A 23,037-nucleotide genomic window follows, 5' to 3' on the forward strand; every position below is an offset into this window, starting at 1 on the left:
GTTTTGCATGTTTTATTTTTACTGTTTATACCTGTAACAAAATCACAGTTCTTATTCACTTCCAACAGTGACAGTGCTGTCAAAATCCAACTCCATTTCAAAAGGACAAGACTTGCTTATATTTTTAATAGCTCCCTGCGCTTTACCTGCCTCCTTATAAATGACAAGAGTGGACTGAAAACCAAATAAAAAAAATCTAAAGCTCTTCATTTTCAACACCATTTTTTAAATCTCCCTGTCCATCTCACTGAGGTGATGGTGTAAGAGGGAAGCTTGTAGCATTCATAGCATTAAAAACATGTCAGCTTCAAGCTCTGTTCTTTTATATGCTAGCTAAATATATTCTAAAGTTCTTGTCTCCTTCTGCTATTCTTGCACATTTTTAATGCCTCTTTAGCTGCTTGATTTATCTCCAAAACTGCAGATTGCCTTTATAAGATTTCCCATTGACTGAAGTGATACTTATTCACGTGAGCAGAGCTGATAAACTGCAGGTCTCACCATCACACAGAGCTCTGCTGATTATGATGCTACAGATTTTGTTTTCTTTCAGTAGGCAAAATAGGTTTAGAAACACATTTTCCTTTCATCCCTCAAAGGAATTCATAGCAGAGTGGCTGAGATTCAAAAACTGACTTTTTGGATGACAGTACATCATTCTGAATGGTTCCTACTTCACCTGACATATCTAGAAAGCCTGTGCCACAGTAAGAGATGTTTTCAGCCCAGAAAGACTCAGGCATCAAGATCTTATCTTTTATGTCTAACATACAGTGCAACATTCCCTATCTACCTTGATGGGTTCCTGAACCACCCAGTAAAAGCATTTATGAAAAAATAAACTAGTGTTGTACAGCTTGCATGAGATTTTCAGTAATAAAACCAGACCATTTCACTGAAGATTAAAATATATGAAAATAAACAAAAATCTTGATTCAAATCTGAATTTACTCCCTCATTAACATAATTCATTCTCAACAGGATTAAGGGGCAGGGGGGAGAAGAGGAAACATGCTTTAGTCATCTGCTATGATATGTGTCATGATATTGTGATTCCTGAATGAATGGAGCTCAAAAAAGAAATTATGGTCCCCCACCCTGGACAAATGCATGCCTGCCTCCTGCTTTTGCTTCCTCTTCTATGCACAAACATGCAAGATTCCTGACTTAGACAGCTAAACCTGTATTAGATGGCTCAGATAATTAGCAGAGTAAATGGAAAACAAGCTAAGCTCTTGAACAGCAAGTTACAGTATCTCTCCTACATCTGAAACAAACCTGAACACTGATTTTAATTGAGTTCTTTTACTATACCTAGGAAATGCAGAATAAGAACAAATAAGGTTCTACTTGCCCAGAGAAATGGGAATTAAGAATGTGTTTAAAATTTATATACACCTTAAATACAGCAATATATGAAAATATATTTATAAACTCTTTAATTTTTACCAATGGGATTTTTAAAGGTTTCATAGAACATTTTTACAACAATGAACATCCCAGCTATTCTTAAAAGAAAGAAGAAAAATGGAAAAAACCCAAAACAAATCAACCACCTTTCATCTGTCCTTTTCGTTTATGAAGAAGCAGTAATATTTGCAATCTGAGCTCATGCTTGAAATGAGGATTTGATGAATTGCAAGAAAGCTGAGCTGAGAATCAGAGCCAGCTGCTCAGTTCTGACCCTGCTCACCAATCCCATGGCTCAAACAAGCCAGTAAAGGTCTCATGCTACCCAGTAGCTCCACCTTTTAGGGGGAACTCCTTGGTGACAAATACAGGTAATATGCACAGAGGTAAAAGAAAGCATGTGAAGGACAAGTCCATGGGAGGCTACCTAATTCTTTTGAAAACCACAGTACTGCCTGTTCTTTTCTTCTTGACTATTTTTCTTTGCCTCTATCCTTATCATCAGCTTTTGACCAGTGTTTTCACTACAGGACTATAGCAGTGACAATACTGTTTGCTTCAAAATTACTCCCCAAATGCACAGGACATTACAGAGTTACTGTAAAACAAAGTTACTAATTCTTCCTCTACTTTAAAAACTCCGTCAGAACAGTTTGTAGTAAATATATCCATGCTGCAGCTGAGGAGTACTCTGACATATACTGAGTTCTTAAAAAGTTTAGCTTTTTTCCAACCTTTAAAATAAACATTTTATGTTGTAAAATGAAAGTTTTCTCCTCCCTGATATGGATAAATTCATGTTCCTTTATATCTTATATGAAAATCAGTATTCTTATTACCTAGTTTTGGGGCACTACAAACTTATTTGAATGAATGCTCCTCTAAATATTCTGTTTGAATCACTCATTGGAGTATTTTGAAGTGTACAAACTGTATTTTGATGATCTTATTGAACAAATGATAAAGCAATACACTGGTAAAGTAGCCTATAAAATGTATTTCATCGTTGTTTACTATGATCATGGCTTTTATGTGTGACTGAGGAGATGCAATGATAAAGGTATAAAATGATAAAGGTAAATGCCCTCCTTTTAAAAGATACCTTCAATCTTTAGAGATTTTTATTTTTAATTGTATTGTCATCTCCTATTTTTTTTTTTTCTTCTCAAATGTCTTTATAAAATTTCAGGAATGAAGGAAGTGGTGGACATGAATGTTTGCAAAGCCTTTTTCTGGGATATATGTGTGTATTTGTAGGTATATAAACTTTTTGGAATTATGTGATGATATATGTTAAGATTAGGCATAGAACTTGCTTTAGATAGATTTTCCTTCCTTTGGGAAATATCTTCAGGGGTTGTACTTGAGTGCTAAGTTTAATGCTAGCAATATTATCATCAGGGAAGTATACAATATAATAGGAAGATAATAGATTTTTACCAAAACTGCTAAGAAGACTGTGTCAGTCTTTACTTGGCATACTGATGGACTGGCCCCTTGCAAAAAATTAAGAAGGCTCAACTCACAACAAGTTCAGCTGACTAATAAAATTCACTAGTCTTCAGAAATTATACACCAGACAAACATGCCTGCTTGAGAATATAGCTTTCCTTCATGGTAACCGTAAAAATTAAACTGCCTCCTTGTTCCTAACTAGTGCAATAAGATGCATCAAATTAGGATTTCTAAATGCAGGCAACTGTAATTTGTGATATCATTTACAGGCATAGCTGCTATTGCAGCTAAATTAATGTTTTACTTTGCGTGTCCATTAGTACATGTAAATAGAGCATATCGACCACAGTAATATCTTTCATGTTAAGTGATTAGATTCAGGCCTAATTAATGTCCATTTCCAAATTTTACATCACTCTCATTTTTTTAAAGCTAATTGGAGACTAATGTAAAACCAGCTTTATTTATGAGTACTTAAAAAATCTAGAAATGCCTGGCTTATGCTTTGTGCTGTGTGTCTGAGTGTTTTGATTTTATTCCTGTTACTAATGCATTTGGTGCAGACACTGGTTATAAAATCCTTGAAATACATTGCTTACCACATTTTGTAAAGGTTGTCAAAGCAAAAAGCTGATGGTTAGTTTGGTAAGCATTCAAATGTTCTTCTGCTAAAATATCTTCCTTTTGCAAATCACTGGGGAATGTGTGTAGACTTCTTGATTTTATTTGCTTGTTAAGTCAACTGGGAAAAAGAAAAAAATTGAGAATTTATACATAAATCTATTTCTTTTCCACTTAAAGAAAAAATAGTCTTCTTTGACCTTTTGATTAGGGGTAAAATCAGTATATCTTAGCTCAGTGATAATGCCCTAGTCATGTAATATGGATCTGATCCTTTAAAAACAATGGAAGGACAACCATTTTTGAATAGAAACATAAATATCTTTCCCGTCTCAATAATTTTTAGTGCATTTTTTAAAAAATATGGTAATTAGAAAACCCAAAAGTATTTCTTGTTTTTTAAACAGTTAAACTGTTTCATTATATCAAACAGTAAAAGCTGTCTGATGTAGGGAACCTAATATATCCAATCACTACCCAGCAGAAGTTGTCATTTATTAATTATTTTGTTTCTGAAACAAAAAAAGATATAATGTAGTTAGCAATGTATTGAGAACTATCATGAAGTAGCTAGCATTGGATTAATATAGAAAAAATATGTAAGCAAATACATATACAAAGAAAAAAAGCCATGATCCTATTTGTAATTTTAGGTTAAAATTTACTAAAAATTTTGTAATTCCCAAAGGTATTTTACTACGGAATTCTATGTTATCAATAGTATTGTTTCCCCTTCAACGCTCCTCCCCCAAAGAGCTGTGTATCCCCACAAATGTCTCTGATTAAACTATGAAAGTGTCATAAATAATTTTACATTTAATGAAAACTTCTGAGGAAATTTTTTTCTTGTGTCAAAGCATCATACATTTGAACTTGATAAATGTGCTATCAACTATTTTCCCTCAACGGAAAACTAAAATATGAGATGTAGTCAAAGGGAATACATTTTTGTCAGTATCATTTTCATTAGTGCACTGGAATTGAGTTCAGACAGGTCAGCCTGAATATATTCAAAAATTATGGAGGAGGTAATTATAACTGTATGAATATCTAGGTAGTACGAATAGATACAAAAAGAGGTAACCACATAAAACTTTTAAATATAGTTAACAAGTTTATTCTCTACAGCGAGGACCAAATTTTCATAAATACATTTGACTTCAGGTTTTTTAGGTTAATATTAGAAATCTAAGACATTTAAAATTAATTAGTTGTTTGGTTTCCTTCAACAGTTAAACCCCCCCTTTTTAAAAGAAAAAAAATAAAGTAAATTTCCAAATGGCTCTTCCATGTCTGTTTTCAGAAGAGAGGTGTCAGTCCTGAAACTCAAGCATTTCCCTGCCTTGCCATGATAATAACTAAGTCAGATGCAGATAACCAGTTGTTAAATGTCTAAGTAAGGCAGTGCCTTGTCATTTTTCTTCTATTCTTGTTGCAACGATTTATCCAGATGCTAGCAAGCTTATGTCCTGGAAACTTGTATATGTTCTGTACAGATTTGTGTGAAAAAAGTGCTTGAAAGTTATAACTAGAGCATGGTGAACAGCTGCACAAAGAAAAATTGCATGTGTAGATCTCATACATTATTTACAAGGCTCATAGATTTCTTGTATGTAGTGAACTGACCCCTGACTTTCACTCTTTTATGCCTTTTAAAAAACATCAGTATATCGATAATAAATAAATCAACTAATTCAATTGCAAATTGTGTGAATTCTCCACTCTCTAGGTCTAATCCAAAACTCAGGCAGCAATCACATCAAGTGGCGATTCCTTGTTCACCATAGACTAAATGAAAAGTTGTTCCCATTACATCAAATGTTGTCCGTTATGATTCATGTCATTATTTAGTTCCACCTTTTTGTGGAACAGCTTCCCCCATCAGAAAGGTGAAAACATTTACTTTGTTAATTTCAAGCAAGTTAATTGGTTTTCCTTTTTTTTAATCTTCACTAAAAATAATGTATAAATAGTCATATGATCCAAAACCAAAACTGTTTCTATATCAAACAGATAAGATGTGATGCTTCAGCCTTTTAAAACTAATTTAAGAACAAAATTGAAATGTAAAATTCACAAAAGTAAATATTTCTTTACAAATTATTTGGGGTTTGAAAAATTGACAGTTTCAGAGAAAAAAACATCTGGAAACCTTCTGACCTTTTAAAGTCCCCTTTGCTGCACATACTGGTGTATGTAATGAGTCTATACGTCTGTGAAGAGGAAGATTATTTTCTAGCTCATGTTAGCACAGTGACACTAAATTAGTGGGCAGCAAATTCTTCACTTTGCTTATCTTCCTCTTATGTAGAAACCCATGAGACTCATATTTTATTTGTGAGTTTCCAGATGATTACTTTGATGCCATAGAAGTTTTGTGGGTTTTGCATATCCTAATATTATTTTAATTGTCTTAATCTCATCCTTTTTTCTCATTTCAAACCACAATATAGTTTGTCTCTTCTGGTATTTAGATTGAAGTAAATATTCATCATTCCACATCAAGGTGTCAGTCAAATACACAAAGGTCTTGAAGCTGTACTGGTACCTTCAACCTTTCAACATTGACTCTGATTTACTTAAAAATTCAGTCCTAAGTAATCAATATGTTCAAAGGAGATGGATTTTTACAGAAAAAAAAAGAGTGAGTCTATTTCTCATGAATAAGCATTTTCTGAACAAAGATGTGCTGGTGGTGAAACATTTCTTGTTTCAGCCACTAAGCCACTAAGCCACTACAGCCACTAAGATATAAATGTCTCTTCTTTTGAGAGAGATAAAAGATGAATTATCTTCATCTGTATAACAAATATTTCAAAAAGCTACATGTGAAAGCAAAAAAGTGGATAAAATTGTGTGTAAAAATACAAAGGTAAAGCATAAAAGCATAAAGTAAAGCTTAATATTTGAGTAGTAAAAGCAATAGCAATGTCATTTGTAATTAAAAATGAAAGTAATAGTAAAGAAAAGTTGAAGAAAATATAATGAGTAGAAGAATCTAAGCCTGCAATGCAATTCATGCTCTGTAAATGCATTTGGACAATAAGAAATATGTCTCTTTTCACTTCTTTTCTGTTTTATTATTTTTAAATAAGACATAGATATAAAGAAGAATTTCTTTCCATGAGGGTGGTGAGACACTGTAAGAGGTTGCCGAGAGACGTTCTGGATTCCCTCGCCAGGCTGTCTGAGGCTTTAAGCAACCTGGTCTAGAGAAATACATCCTTGCCCATGGCAGAATTGTTGGAACTAGATCACGCTGAAGGTCCCTGTCAAACCAAACCATTCTATGATTCTATGATTCTATGATTCTATGATTCTATGATACATGGAGTGACTTTGAAGACATGGCTGTATATCTTTATATTGGAGTCTTCAGTCACTGTTTTTTCCTGCCATACAAGGCAGGTTAACTCCCTCTGATATTATCTACCTGCATTTCATAAACATGAGCTGTTGACAGGGAGTGCAGTTGTAGCACACAAAGTCTGCATTTTCTCTTGTTAGCAGGAGCTAACTTTTACCAAAATTATAAAGAAAAAAGACACACATTAACACATATAGAAAAAGGCAGTTTTGCTTTTCATCTAATGCATATGGAAGATGTCAAATGTTGAATATTGTATCTTGCCACTGACTACCTAGCTCCTGAAAAGTGCAGATCACATGGACCACAATGTTTTTTATAATTCTTATATAGACAATACATGGTCCCAATCTTGTAGATGTAAAGTGACGCCAATAACATTGTGGTAAATAACAGTCTTATTCACAAACCTTCCATATATAGTATCATAAGGACTGCTTATTATGTTACTAAATTTGAAATAAGTTAAAGAAAAATATCATATGAAAAAATTATCTGCACTCAGATAAAAAAAGGATAGAGCAGAGTGTTCAAGTGTGAACAGAAGACAACAATGGCCTCCAATTTATGAAGCTAACCAAAGTCGTCATAGCCTACACTGGGTATCTGTGTTACTTTTTTCTGTGCCTTATATAAATATTCCAGCTATTGCAGGTTTAAGATCTTTCAACTTTGTATTTCAGTATAAATGTCCACATCCATATGTCAACTTTGTATTTCACTATAAATGTCCAAATACATATCTTTAAATTTACTAATGAATACTTATGGAAAAATGAAGGGGGGTCAACACATTTCATCTTTAACTTAATTGTTACAGCAAAAAAACTATTTAGAAACATCTCTGTGATTGAGAACATGAACATTCATTTCTGCATAGAGAGAACCAATTAATTTGTCCTGGTCATTATAGTCCAATTTAAGAAGCAGTACTATAGATATATTTTGATTTATTGAAGCTGTAATGAGATCAAAAACTACTGTATCTAGGTCTTGATTATACTCAGAGCATTTTTCTTGGATATGCAGAAATGAAGAATAATCACACCAATTGTGCTGTACTATGCTTAGAATGAAATCACACACCTTCTGTGTAAGGCATTTTCTGCACATTCATCAGTCCAGCAATTTAGAATCTGTCTCACAGTTATCTTCCTAGATGTAGTTGAGAGCAAACTATGACAATGATTGTCCCAAGAAGAATGATTTTCATTTCCTTTAGACAGATGGATGGGGTTTTTTGCAGATGCTGAACATTTGTAGATGTCAGAAGTAGGCTTGTCAAAGCATTGTTTCAGCAAACCAAACCCTTTGGATTTTTTTTCTCTTCACAGAAACAAGAACTACTGCATGTGTCTTCAAAGTGTCTGCAAAGCTGCAAGGTGACTCAATATCCCCTACACCCCCATAGTTAGGATAAATTAAAATGTTTGTGAGATTAGATAGCAAATTTTAAATACAAAGTCAGATACAAATACAAAGCCACATTTTATACTAAGGTTGATAATACAGACACTACTGTGGTCAAGAAGGTAGTCTCGTGGGAGGGCAGATAAACCCTGATTCTGGTATACAAAGAACATGTCCATGACTTGACCATTGTTTTGTCTGTGTAGTTTCCTGTTTTGTTGCTAGCTTGTATTAAGGATTAATAATCAGGTGATTCACAAAAAAAATTAATATAAAAAGTTTTTATTTACATTATTCTTTCCTATATCATATTATTGCTGAGGAATTTTCTGCTACCTTTTCCAAAGATAACATCTGTTTGTATTATAATCCACAATTTAACAAGCTTGTTTGAAGGAACCATCTTTGAATTTCCTATTTTTAAGTTCTCTGCATATACCATATGTGGGTGACTACGTAACACAATGACAATGGTTTTATAACAAGCTAATGCTTAACTTGAGTAAAGGTTATGAGTCATTTGTTGATATTTCCAAGCAAGCATTGACATTTGAACTTCAAAACCCAGGACATACAGAGGCTTTTCTGTCAATTCAGTGAAAAGTGTGTCCATCACCAGCTTTCTCCACGCTGAATATTCTTGGAAGAAATGTTCCACATAATGTAGTTACATAGAAACAATATTTTGCAAATTTTTTCGCTAAATACCTTGTTCATCTACCTACCATCACAGTCAGAAGGTACAGTTGTTCCACAAAACTGTATCTAATTAAGTATTTAACAATTGATTTTCATTCAATATATTCCATTAACATATCATGTATCAACTAGCAAATCAATTATGTAGTGAGTTATGTTTAATGCTGGTATACGCCGTTCCTCAAGTGAGATGAGCAGTGCTGTCCCTTAAACTAGCTGCTGTGGTATAAATGAAGATTATGTGCTGAGATTTCCTACAGACTGAGCATGACCAGACACCATTGACACATTTTACTGTGTATCTAGAAGAAAACTGGCCTTGCAGGGTGGCATGCCTTATTGGCTTTCCTAGAGACACTGCTGGCTGCAGAAGATCATCCTTCAACAAACAAGGATGCCAGTAACAGTGATATTTATTTGTGTTTATTAAAAAATCCAAACTTTAATAATTAGGGTTATTAAATAAATAGTAGGATGACTTAAATGTCTGGATAGTTTATTTCTGTGAATTTAAAAAATATTCCAGGTAAGTGGGACAGGTTTTCTGACTGTGTCTGTGGAAAATAATTAAATAAACATGTTTAAAGAAAGTCGTAGGAAAGCTTAGCAAGAATTTTAAATTGATGCATTTTAGATATTTTCAGAAAAGAGATCTTAAGCCCTTGAGGAAACTGCTGTTAGCACCTTTCTCTTTTCAACTGAGTCTGCACTAAACATGATTTGTCACAGTAAGGACTTCAACCATAAAGAGATTCCTTCTAAAAATATAAAACTTTGAATGATCTTTCTGGGTTTTTTAGAAGGGAAGATGACTTGAAGGTAAGAAAGTTTTATACATTTGTTTTCAAGTTAAGACTATTTTATTTTTATTTATAAATTTGATCTTGAGTTCTGATTCATTCACCCACACTACTTTGCTGTGTCTGAAGTCCAGAAATGGTAAAACTGTTTATTGCAGATTGTAACTCCCTATATGTCAGAGAGGTGGAAGGAATTTGAGACCAAAGTTTCCCTTGAAACGTACTCAAATTAAAAAGTAATATATTATTCAAATATTTCTTGATAATAAGAAAAAAGGCTCTGATGGCTTTTGGAGAACATTAAAATTTCAAACCTACTTGCAAGAAAAGCACAGAATTGGCACAGCATTACAGTTCATTATACACTTACAGAAGAAAAGAAATAAAAGACAAGAAAAGCACCTCTTTTAACACTCAGGGCCAGACAGTTGATTTAATTTCTACCAAAACACTTTAAATAGTTTCTTGATGGGTGAAGTGTGTATCAGTTACATCAAGCAATTGAAATATTGATTAATAATTAAAAATTCCATTTGGGTGGAAATGTAACCACCACTTTCAATACCCTCATGAAATCTGAATTGCAGCAAGGACTTTGTGCGCAAGTGATATATTGACAATTTAAAAATGCAGAAATTAAAAATATCTCATCAATAAATCATTTAAAATTTCATATACTATTCAAAAGCTTTTGTCAAGTATGCAGCTAATCACTGCATAAAACAGATGTATGGAAAAATCTTATTATATCTATGTCTGCTGCCTTTTCTTTTATTAGTCAGAATGATTCTTACAACAAAATCTTTCGTGGAAAATTTTAATGTAGAATGCTCATTGAAAGAGATTTTCTCACACCATGAAATCTTATTATTCAAATAAGTCCTATCCTGTTATTTCCTGATCACATTTTAAACTCAGTGACGCAGAAGTTATTCTGCTAGCTGCTTTGTTTTCAGGTGTGCAAAGTAAAACAAAGGTGTTGGGTGTTTTGAGGGTTTTTCTCTGTAGGAATAAGGGAGAAATTCAAACCTATGATGCCATATCATTTTATAATGCCATATCACTATAAAACTAAAAAAAAAAATTATAAAGATGGTTCACTGTATCTAAATATAATGAACCAATGGCTAATTCTTGAAATTTGACAGTGTGATCTCTAAGGTGTTAGCTGTTCCTCCTTATAAAACCACTATAAAGTCACTAATATCTATAGGAATGCTTTGCAGGTTAACAGTCAGTTCTGGAAGATGAGAAAACTAGTGCTGATATTTTCTGACAGCAATACATGAGTTGGAGCTTATTGTTGAAAGGGACCAAGGCAGCAGTCTTTAGGTGACCCTGTTTGAGCAGAGGGCCATCTTCATATGAGTCTTCTAACCTCAACCATTCAGTGTTAATTTAGAGACCAGGGTGAATTCAGTAGGGCAACTCTCTGCCTTCTTCATTATCTTTTCTTCCTCTACCTCACTTGACAAATATTCAGGAACCATCACCCACTGCCCCATCCTCATCGTTGGGCTGCTTATTGCCAGGCCCTTGTGCACAGGGCACTGATTTTTCATCACAGGAACTGATAAATTAGGGGTGAAACCAGATATGTTTTAAGATACATTTGGTCTTGAGGCCCTTCAAGGCCTCAAGACCAAATGTATCTGCACTGCATGAAAAACGGTGGGTTGCAGCTCCACAGGTGTTCCTTCAGAAAACCTTTACCTCCTCTCTCCCAGACCGTGCTCCCATCTGTCCAGTTGCAAGAACCTATGGGTTCTGTACAGGGGTTATCTGGAGCAGCCCCTGTCTGGTTCTGTCTGGTCCAGAAATGGGTGGGGGAATGGTGTACAGTGAGCTGAACACAAACCAGCACAAGCCACCCTTTAGCAATACAGTCCAAGGGTATGCTGGGCTGCATAAGGAAGTGTCTTGGCAGTAAGGCTTGAAAGATTGCTTGGAACTGAATCTGCCAAGGGATTTCAGAGGCAGCAAGGGCTTCCCTAAATGTCTATGTGGCAAAGACCAGGGAAAATATGAGCCCATTGCTGAATAGGGCAGGAGATATGTTGCCTTGGCTTCAGTGATAAGGCGGAGGTGAAAACTCACTGGCAAGGCCACAGGAAGATACCAAAACATCTTGCACAGCAGGATTTCCCTCTTTGGGGCATCTACTTTCCTGCCTGGGTGGCCAACATTAAATGGCTTCTTGGAACACAGTGACATCATGGAGTGTGACTGTGACATCTCCTCAACCTTGCTGCTTTTCAGCAGCCACAGGCTCTGTCTCCTGGCACTCTGTCCAGGACTCCTCCAGGCACACACACAAAGGGTGAGCAGGCTCCAGAAGGATTGGAGTCTTTCTCTTTAAGCTTTGGCTTGGTAGAGAGCAGCAGCTCCAGGGACTGAGCAAAGGAAGCCTCTTCCAGTCTCCTCTCCCGTCTGCCCAGTTGTGAGACCCTGTGGGTCCTGCACAGGAATTGTCCCAGGGCTGTGAGTGCCAGGAGGGTGCTGGGGCTTTCCAGCACTGAAGGCTCTCTGCCTTTCCCTGCTATGCCTTCAGGTAGCCTGTGCTAAACTGGGCAATGTCTGGGAGGCATTATGGGGTCTTGGGGGGTTTGGACACAGCAGGTCCTTCCTCAGGGGCTCCTGACAACTCACCAGAGCCTGCCCCAGAGCTCTCACCCATCTAGCTTGAGCTCTGTGGAGGTGTGGAGGAGACCAGGCCTTCCCTTCCTGCTCTCCCTCCCTCTCTACCTCCGGCCATGGAGAAGACCTACAAAGGGTCTGCCCACCCTCCTTCCAGGTCCCAGTGGGAGCCTTTCCAGCCTAGGGCCACATGGGCTTTCCCTGGTGCACAGGCAGAAGGTTTCCCCAGCACCTCAACATCCAGTGAGGGCTGCTTTCCTGTGGGCAGTAAGGGCAGAAGGCAGGGGTGCAGGGCTGCCCTTGGGGCTAGCTTGCCCACAGGGCACCTACTGCTGCTGCTGTTGTTGCTGCTGCTGCTGCTGCTTTGAAGCCCAGAAAGTGACCCTTTCAGGAGACCCTTACCAGCCGTATCCCATAGCTTGCTTGGGCTTTCCTTGCTTTTCCCCTCTGAGGACCAGAGAAGGCCAGGCACCCAGGCACTTTGCATGTCTCCCTGGGCAGGACCAGGTGCAGGGTACTGAGGAAGCCCTGGAGGAGAGACTCTGCTACAAGGGGCAGCATGAGCCAGCTGCTGCCAGCAGGGCCATCGGAAAGGGCAGCAGCAGAGGGCCTATGCCCCATCTGCCTGGGTGACCTTGAAAATGCCACCTACGTGGAGGTCTGTTGGCACCGCTTTTGCTTCATCTGCATTTGGGAATGGGCCAAACTGACAAAGACCTGCCCACTGTGCAAGCAGCCCTTCAAGCGACTGCTGCGCACTGTGACAGCGGACAACAACCACGAGGAATACGTGGCTGTCTGGTCTGCCCGCCATCAAAGGCAGGCAGCCACAATCTGGAGCAGATCCCCACAGCTGCACTACAACCTGAGTCACAGGCATGCTGACACCAAGGCCTCCACAGGGAGAAGGGGGACTGTGGGGACAGACTGACTGCAGAGGGGTCCAGTATCTGTGGGGCCCTCCGATGACACTTCCCAGCAGGCTGCTGCAGCCAGCACTTCTTGTGAGGGGAACACCACCGAGGGAGCAGCACCACAAGGGAGCATCTGGCTAGCCCTGCAGCTGTGCCAGACATCAGGTGCAGAAGCAGGCCTGCCACACACCCTGCAACAGTCTGACCTCTTCCACCTGCAATAAACAGCCAGGAGTGTCCAATTTTGAGATGTGTATCATGATTTCAATCATTCTGCTGCAACAGAAGATGTTTCTCTTCTGCTTTCCCTGCTTCCCACTTCCAAGCACTGGGGCAGAGGTGTCCAAGGCCTTTCCCCAGCAGCTGCTCTTGCTGGTGCATCTGTACCCAAATGTTCCTGACATTCTTTAGGCCTTACTCTCAGTCCATCTCTGACAGCAGTGGCTGAAATTCCTACCACCCAAGTCCCCATGGCTCTGGCTGGCAGGCAGGAGGGGGCTTGTTTTGTTCTTCTGGCTAAATGCTCTCTGAGAATGGGAGTTCAGAAGCAGTATTAGAGAGTCTGTATTGAAGGGAAGCCTGGATAGCCTATTTCCAGCAAGAAGTCAGGGGTAAATCCACATGAAGTAGCTTTGGCTACTTTCTCCACCATGAGAAGTCATGCACAGTTACAGAAGTGCCTCAAACAATGTTTAAGAAAGCATCAATCCACAAACTCTCCAAACTCATCTTTATCTATGAGCCATTTTCAAGGGATGGAAACATGCCAGCACTGACACAAAAACTAAACTGTAAACCACAAGAAGATACAGTGCACAATTCTCCTTGGTTTGCACCTACAAGACTTCCCAAGACACAGACAGTTGCTCAGCATTGGCACTAAACTGATCAATCCCAGTGACCAAGTCTGAAGCAAGTTGTCCCTGTAGTTTTGTCTGGTCCAGCAACAGCCCAGCTCCTTCACTCTCTGAGCCAGGCACGTGCCAAAGCAGCTCTGCAGACGGGATCCTGGGGGACAGCAAGCAGCAAAGGACCATGTCCTCTATAGGAGAAAGTTTCACAAAGCATGTCTGGACTTCAGGCAGCTCTCTTGAAAACTGTTTATTGCATCGGCGAAGTTACAGCATTTCAGGGAGTGGGTATCCAGAGCCAGCCCTGCAGCTGCCAGCTCCAGCTGTAGGCATACCTGAAGCCGCCTTCTGTTCAAGTTACAAAGCATTTTATACTTTTCTTTGCTGAGTATCTTAATACATAACAACCAATAAGCATCATATACAATACCTTTACATTTGCCTATAGCCTATCATAGCTACTACCATCACCATATTATAGTCATTATTATCCAATCACAAGAGTAAGTAAGTTACAAGTTAAGCTTACAATGGAAAATTCTCAGACTTCTTTTCTTCTTGCTACATCAACATTTCTTGTTTGCCTGCAACAGCTCTTTTTGGTAAAGACATGTTTTCTATTTACTTATGCTCTTCTTGAGACTTATTTACTTGATGAAAAACATGTCTTTCTTTGTAGTCACGTACCTTTGTCCTATTCATAAAAATCTCCTTCCAACTCATCTCCAACCTTTGCCTTCTCAGTTATTCAGTGGTCAGTGTTTCAGCAAAACATCTTTTACTCTATATCAAAACTTGCTTTCATTTCTATCTCATCCTCAGTTTCTACATTCAGAGATCTTTCTGCCAAGCCTACATATCTGTGAAACTTTCTTACCAAACTTTCATCCTCTCCAACAGTCCTCTGTACAGGACAAGCAGAAAAGGGCTCTGAGGAAGACTACTGGAGAAAACTTGTCAGTGGAAAGGTGCAAGGTGAGGGCCCAGAGCAGATCTCTGCAACAGGGCTCCAACTTGTTTGTTGAGAAGATGATGTCAGGTTCTCTACAGCAGTGCCTGGTGGTAGAATGAGAGGCAGCAGGCCTCATCTGACATGAGACAAGTTTGTACTAGAGAGGAAGGGCAACCTTCTTCCCTATGGAGACTTTCCAGAGTAGAGCAGGGTGCCTAGAGAGGCTGTACTGTCTGCATCCTTGGGGGTTTTCAAAACCAGGCTGGGGAAAGCCATCAGCTGCATCATCACACCTTCTGGTTGAGCAGGGGCCTTCACTGCAGTTTTCCCGGCATCATTTTCAACCTGAATTTTACAATGAGCCTATGATTTTCATTTTCTCTTTTCATTCTTCTTCCTCCCACATCCGGTTGGAACCAGATGGAGCTAGCTGAAAAAGTATTTATTTAACTCACCATGCAAGTAAGCAAAAATAGATGTAGCGGTTCAGAACAGTGTATACATCTAGCCAAGACTTCATTTTAAACAGTGTTCACTATTAATTTTCTAGGGAATAATAAAAATCAACATGATATTTATCCCTCAAATGTTCCAGGCCTCAATTATTGTCTGCTGTGGAGATTTTTTTAACATAATTTGTTACTCAGTAACTCCACAATGGGTCCCTCTGACAAATATTTTTCCAGAATTCCTTCAGACTCTTGTAAAAATTCTGGCAACCATAATATGAGTCCTTTGAAGAAAAGCCTTCTTTGGTTTGTTTGAATCTGCCCAAAATTATATTTTTGGTGGCCTCATTTTTACCTCAAAATACATTGTTATAAGCTGATTCCTATACTTGATATCCAACCACTTGTGCCCCACCCTAATGCTTACTAAATGTGTTTACTCTAGGTGTATTTATTTGAAAAAGAAACTAGTGAAGAACTGTACATTTTATTTTCAGGAGCAACTGAGGGAGCAGGGGTTGTTTAGCCTGGAAAAAATGAGGCTCTTGGGAGACCTTATCGCTCTTTACAACTGCCTAAAAGGAGGTTGTACCCAGGTGCAGGTTGGCCTCTTCTCCCTGCCAACTGGTGACAGGATGAGAGGACATGGCACCAGGGGAGGTTCATGTTGGATATAAGGAAGAATTTCTTCATGGATAAGGTTGTTAAGCATTAGAAAGGACTTCAAGGGAGGTGGTGGAGTCACCATCCCTGGAGGTGTTCCAAGATATGATTGGACATGGCACTTAGTGCTGTGGTCTATTTGACATGGCAGTGATTGGTCAAAGGTTGGATTCAGTAACCTTGGAGGTCTTTTCCATCCTAAATGATTCTGTGATTCTGTGATTTCTACCAATTAGCAATTGATAGAAATAAGGGAAAAATAGAAATGTTTTCTGTTTACTAAATGAAAGGTGTCTTTCTTAGGAATATGACAAGATAAATAGTTCATCATTTTACTGTCTACTTACTGCAGGGTCTGCTTGAGAGTAACAGGGAAGACAACCTCTTTCCTAAAAAAGTCATATTTTATGATGCATAGATTTGAGAGAATCAGACCTGCAAATATGGAGAAATTGCACTAAATATATTTTTACTTTTGTCAGCATAAAATGTTGTACTAGAGTATATGGTTTCAACAGTGTTACTGCCAATTCAAACCTCAGTAGTGATTTGGACTTGTTATAAATTGTAGAACCATGAATACAATAGCCTAGATATTTGATGTCATTTTGACGTTGTGTTAACACATTTCTCACTCTCTAAGTTTACTGACTAACACATAGTTGGAAGTGGATTTGATCAAACATATCATCGAAAAAGTTACATCTCATTTCTTTTATAAGAAATCTCCTAACAAAAAGCAATTTTGCCAAAATCTTTAACAAGCAAGTGCTAAGGTCTACAAAAGAAATATCAGCCCACCACTGGTTTTTACTGTCAGAGCTGAGAAAATACAAACTTCTTTTCCAGGCAGAATATTTTTTTAAAGAGTTTTTTCTAACAATTTTGAAATTTGGGATTATAATCTGAAAACCCCACAAACAAAGAAACTCACCCAAACAAAAATTATGCTTCTCAAAACAACATTAACCTGGAATTAGGTTGCATTTGATTTTTTTTGTGACTATAGAAAGGAAGAGGAAAATTAATTTTAATTACACTGAAATGTTTGTACTTGAACCCACACATACTACATAAAACAGTAGACTCCCAGTGATACAATCAACATATTGTGATAACATGCTATGCCTTGCTAAGAATGCTCAAATAACTTCTTTACACATATGATCATGAAGAGTATTGGTATTTTTGTGTACGGGTCTCTCAATATGCAACAGGTTGACAGTTAAAATGCTGATATCAGTCATATGAAGGAGCTTGTAGAGACCTTGTTTCTCACCTTTTCATTTTTATTTCATTTTGAAAACAGAGCAAAATCTTTAGAGATGAGAGAGCTTCATAGTTGGAACACACCAGGAAAAAATCAACTTAGATTATACCAATCTGTTAATAGAATCACAGAACGGCCCAGGTTGGAATGCTTCTGTAAATATCATCTGCTCCGATCTTTTGTGGGAAAGGGAGATTAGAAGAGTTTATCTAGCACCCCTTGAGGAGGTTGTTCCAGTGAATGATTGTTCTTACTATAAAAAACCTTTCCCAGTGCAATTTGTACTCCTTGCCTCTGTTTTCTCTGCATGGCTCCTTGTGAAGAGAGATCCTTCTCTTTGTAGCTGCCCTTTGAGTTCTGGAATACTGTGATGACGTCCCTCATGAGCTTTCTCCATTGAGATGAGATCTAGGTGCTTCAGTGTTTCCTCATAGGTCAGGTTCTCCAGCTCCTTGATCATCTTTGTGACTCTCCTTTGGACATTCTCCAGTCTGCCTGCATCTTCTTCAATTGTGAAAACCAGAACCGAACACAATACTCCAGATGAGGCCTGACAAACTCTGAGTGGAAAGACAACAACTTTAACTCTGCTAGTAATGTCTCTGTGGAAGCAGCCTGGAAGAAGGTTTTTTGACCTGACCCATCAATTTAGCCCCCAAAAATCCACCAAATAACAATCAAATAATTGTTTTATTTTCTTTCTCTAATGTTAGAAAACAGATATAGAGTTGTCAATTTTAGTTTTGTCTTACTATGCTAACTTCTATCCCTTTCATTTATCTGAGACACTCAAATTATAAATAAGGGTTCCATCATTATGCTAAAAGGCCTAGGCAGGTCTTCTGTATTATGATTATTCTTACAATATCAAGCCTGGCTGGAACAGCTGTGATTAAAAGCAATTTTATAAAAGCTAGAATGTTTCCTGACAGTCATACTGATTTCAGTGAATTTTTCAAAGGAAAGTTTTCTGCAGTCAAGAGCTTCCTGGTCACCTCTAAAGAGAAAGAGTGAGGAAACAAGATGAATTTAAAACCTCAGGTATTATATTGAAAAAAAATCAATTTTTCACAGAATTCCTTGTCAAAAGACCATTTGTGGCCATTCCAATGTGGAATAGAAGCAAAGTTTGAGGTTTTAAAAGTTCTTTTTCTGCCAAGTTCTCTACCATATGTGATGACACTTACTGTGAACCATCATTTCCAGAATATCCACTTGTGGTTCAGTGAAACCACTTTCTTATTCTGTGGGTTGTCTCAAGACACAAAGAATTACTTATACTTTGATATGTGTAACCAAAAACTATAAAATAACTGAAAGTGAGTACAAGAAATAAACTATGAGTTTCATATTAAGGGTTTTTTATATACTGTCTATTAGCAGGGAAAATAGCACAATAATCCTGTCATTGTTCTGTTCTGGGGTTCGCTTCAAGCTCTAATGCAAAAAAAAAAAGGGAAAGTTTCACAGGTTAAGATTTATGCCCACTGTTACCTAGCAAAGTGATATGATTTAACAATTCTGAAAAAATATTCAGAAGAATATTTCCACTTTAACACTATAAGTGTTAAAGTTATTATAGTAAATGCTTTTGATGTACAGATTCACACGGAACCTTACAGGTGTAGGGGATTTGTTGGGCTGCAACTAAGTAAACTGAGGGAATTGAACAAGGTCCTTGCAAAAGCATGCCATAGTTTTTGGAAGAACAAGCCTTTGCTGACTGAAGAAAGGCAAATGCTTCCTCCACCTTCATAAAAGAGGCAAACTCACCAATCTGGGAAATCAGAGATTAGTCTGTTTTATTCAGTCCAGGAGTTAATTGCCTCTGATCAACCTGATTGTCTTGATATAAGGAAGATATGATAAACAGATTGGAAATGTGATTGAAGAGACAGAAGGGGATATCATTTACGTTGTGTGACTGAAGGGAAAGCAGGGGATATTATTTACCACAACTTTGTTATTCTTTCAACGGTGGCTCCTATAATATTTTTGTATCCAAGTTAGGAAGGCCCATTCAAGGTTTAAATTGATGGGCCAGATGGCTACACAACCCATCTGTTTGGATGACTGGACTCAGAGGGTAGTGGTTAATGAGTTCTACTCTACCCAGAGACCAGTAGTAAGTGGGGTAATGCAGAAATCTACCCTGTGAGACCAGTCTTGTCTAACAACTTCATAAATGAGTAGGTGACAGAGTGCAGTCTCATCAAGCTTGCAAATGACACCAAATTGGGCTAACTAGTTCATATGCCCGAGGGTAGGGCAAAGGGACCTACACAGGCTGGAAGAACGGGCCACAGGGAATCTCACAAAGTACAAGGACAAATTAAAAATGCTACACCTGGGAAGGAAGAGCTCCTTGAAGTGGCACAAATAGAGGACTGAGGGCAGCTCTGGAAGACATCAAGCAGTGCATGAGCAAGCAGTGCTCTAGCACCAAGGAGAGCCAGCAGACTCCTAAGCTTTATTTATGGGAGTTGAAACAAAGCATAGAGGGGCTGATATTGAGTTTTGGTCAGTCCAGCACAGGTAATACATTGCTAAACAGGAAGAAGCTCGAAGGTAGAGAAAAATCTAAATGTCTTTTACCTTATAAAGGTTCATAAAGGGCCAAAGTGTAATCTGCACAACACGGCTGGTCAGACAGCACAAAGGATAGTGCCACATGCTTTGCTTGACTAACTCTTATTATTCTGTACTCACTGCTTTATAGTGAGAGTGTAAAGCCCCCAAATTGATAAGTGTAAAAATTGTTCCATAAAAATTATATTACTGTAAAAGCCAACTTTGTCTGGGAAATGGCACTAATGGGATTAATGATAGAAAAGCTGTGAGAAATTCTTTGTGCTTTATTTCTAGCAGGCAACTGGGACTCGATTGATTCTTGTGGCACCACTGCACAGACTTGCCTACACTACCTCATGGAAGCTTGTTAGCACTCTCCTCCAGCATGAGGTCTGCAGCAGGACCTGCAGGGAGTCAGGTGCTGGCACAGCTGGCACATGCAATCCTGCAGCCATGCATGGAAGGGAGGAAGGGAGGAGGAGATGGGGGAAGGGAGAAGAGGAGGAGGGAAGGGAGGAAGGGAGGAAGGGAGGAAGGGAGGAAGGGAGGAAGGGAGGAATTCGGAAGGAAGGAAGGAAGGAATTCAGAAGGAAGGAATTCGGAAGGAAGGAATTCGGAAGGAAGGAATTCGGAAGGAATTCGGAAGGAAGGAAGGAATTCGGAAGGAATTCGGAAGGAATTTGGAAGGAAGGAATTCGGAAGGAATTCGGAAGGAATTTGGAAGGAAGGAATTCGGAAGGAAGGAATTCGGAAGGAAGGAAGGAATTCAGAAGGAAGGAATTTGGAAGGAAGGAAGGAATTCGGAAGGAATTCGGAATTCGGAATTCGGAATTCGGAAGGAAGGAAGGAAGGAAGGAAGGGAAAGAGGGAAAGAGGGAAGGAGGGAAAGAGGGAGGGAGGAAGGATCCTTCTGTAAATACTACTCTTAAGGCCCATCCTTTGAAATAAAATTGTTTTGATGTGACTATGGGGAGTAAGGAGGAGGACTAGTCCTAAACAAAATGCATACTTCCAGTATAGCTCAACTTTGTGTAAGACAATAAGAAATTAAAGAAAAACAAAAGCAATGTGAAAACTTATTATAGTGTAATTATGCTAGTGCATAACTTCAAAGACCTGTTTGTAAGTTTATGTAGAATGGTTATAAGGTATGAAAAAATAAATGGGAAGTTAGCTGCTTCTCTCTCTTTTCTGAGAATATGCTTGTTTCATTATCAACTTTTTTCCCTCCACAGCACATTTTATAGCCAAAATGTCATTGCATTAAGAATTTTAGCCTCATTTGCATAATGCTAATAGCACGAAGGCAGGTTTGCTTAACTACCCATACAGGAATGGGATTGCTGCAGCTCTGGAAGAAATGGATCCACTTGTTAAAATAAAAAAAGAAAAGTAGCTGATACTAGACTGTCAGCCAGAAACTGATTTTGCTGCTAATGCAAACAGTTCTATTATCTCAACTAAGCAGACATGTGTCATTAATTCAAAAAAAAAAACATTCCAAAAATCCTCTACCTCATGATGCTTTTATTGTGCACTTGATGGGGGTTATTACTGAAATAATATAACAGGACTTCAGTTGACAGGATGCAAAAAAATAAAAATTAGGACAAACTATGGCATTTTATTTTTTCCTTCTTAAAGAGAAAATAAAAAATCTTTACTGATCCCCAAATAGAGTTTCAAACACTTGACTGTTAAGATGAAGCCAGAAGTACAGCATGCCTGCAATATCCTTATAGCTGTTCGTGGGAATTCAAGGCACAGAGGCAATTAAGATTTTCTTAATGTTATTGTGAAGGGATCTTTTCACCAGGATGAAATGGTTAAAACAATCCTAACTGCACTGATTGACATAAGCTCTGCATCTTGGCTCTTAAGGAGAATTTTAATCTTTTGAAGTTGTATAGATTGGATTCTCTTTACGCAAACAAAGAAATAAACAAAATAGCCCTTTAACAAATTTATGAAACAATTCTACTTACAGGAAAATACATCAAAAATTTTCTAGATATTTTCTGACTTTAAGGTAGTGACATAATCCATTCTAAAGGAAAAAAGATAAATTTAACCATATTAGGCAGCTTCTTACCTATAAAAAGAATATATTTTTAGATCTGCTGCATAATTTTTAGCAACTTTTTAGCAACTTGATAATTGCAAACAAAAATGGGATTGATGTGGACAAGTTAGTATGAAGCTCTATAAAACATAAAAATCTATATTTATTATCAAGAAAATTTTAATCATACTGCAAAGGATGTCTTTCAGGTTTTCTTCATTTTTTATAGTTGGTGTTTGTAGTTTCTAATAACATTAAAAAAAAAAATAAAAAACGAAGCCACACCATTGGTTCTCCAAAGAAGTAGTCTACAGAAAAGAAAATATTTTTACCTGTATGTGTACATTATGAAAGGATATAGGATCATCTTTAGCTGCACAAAAAGAAATTTATCCTATTATCGGTCACAAAAGAAATCTTTTGCTTTATTAAAAGTATCTAATAATTCTGGAAAGATTTTAAAGTTTGCTGAAATATGAAAATTGGAAATAGTTCTTACCGTTTTAAATTATGGTCATGGGTCTAAGCAAGGAAATATATGGAAGGGCTGATATCAAGTAACAAGCACTAACTGTGAATGGATCTTTGTGAGGGAGTTCAGAAATATGATACAGGAGATTAGGAAAGAAAAGTTAGAAAAGCCAGTAGTCTCCAAAGAATTTCACGAAAGAAGGAAAAATAAAATCTCTTAATTAATATTCTTTCATAGGGGAATGTATGTTCTTGATCAAAAAAGTAATTAGTTTCTTTCAATCAAAAATTACCAGAGAGTAGAAGGAAGATAGATTCTAATAACACCATGTGGCCCAAACCTGTCAGAATTAAAGGTAATTGCAGTGGTTAATTATTGAATTATGTTCAATTGTTTATGCAAGAAAAATATGACCAAATGCATTTCAAGCAGAT

This window comes from Coloeus monedula (genome assembly GCF_965178545.1).
Source record: "Coloeus monedula genome assembly, chromosome: 4".
NCBI lineage: Eukaryota > Metazoa > Chordata > Aves > Passeriformes > Corvidae > Coloeus > Coloeus monedula.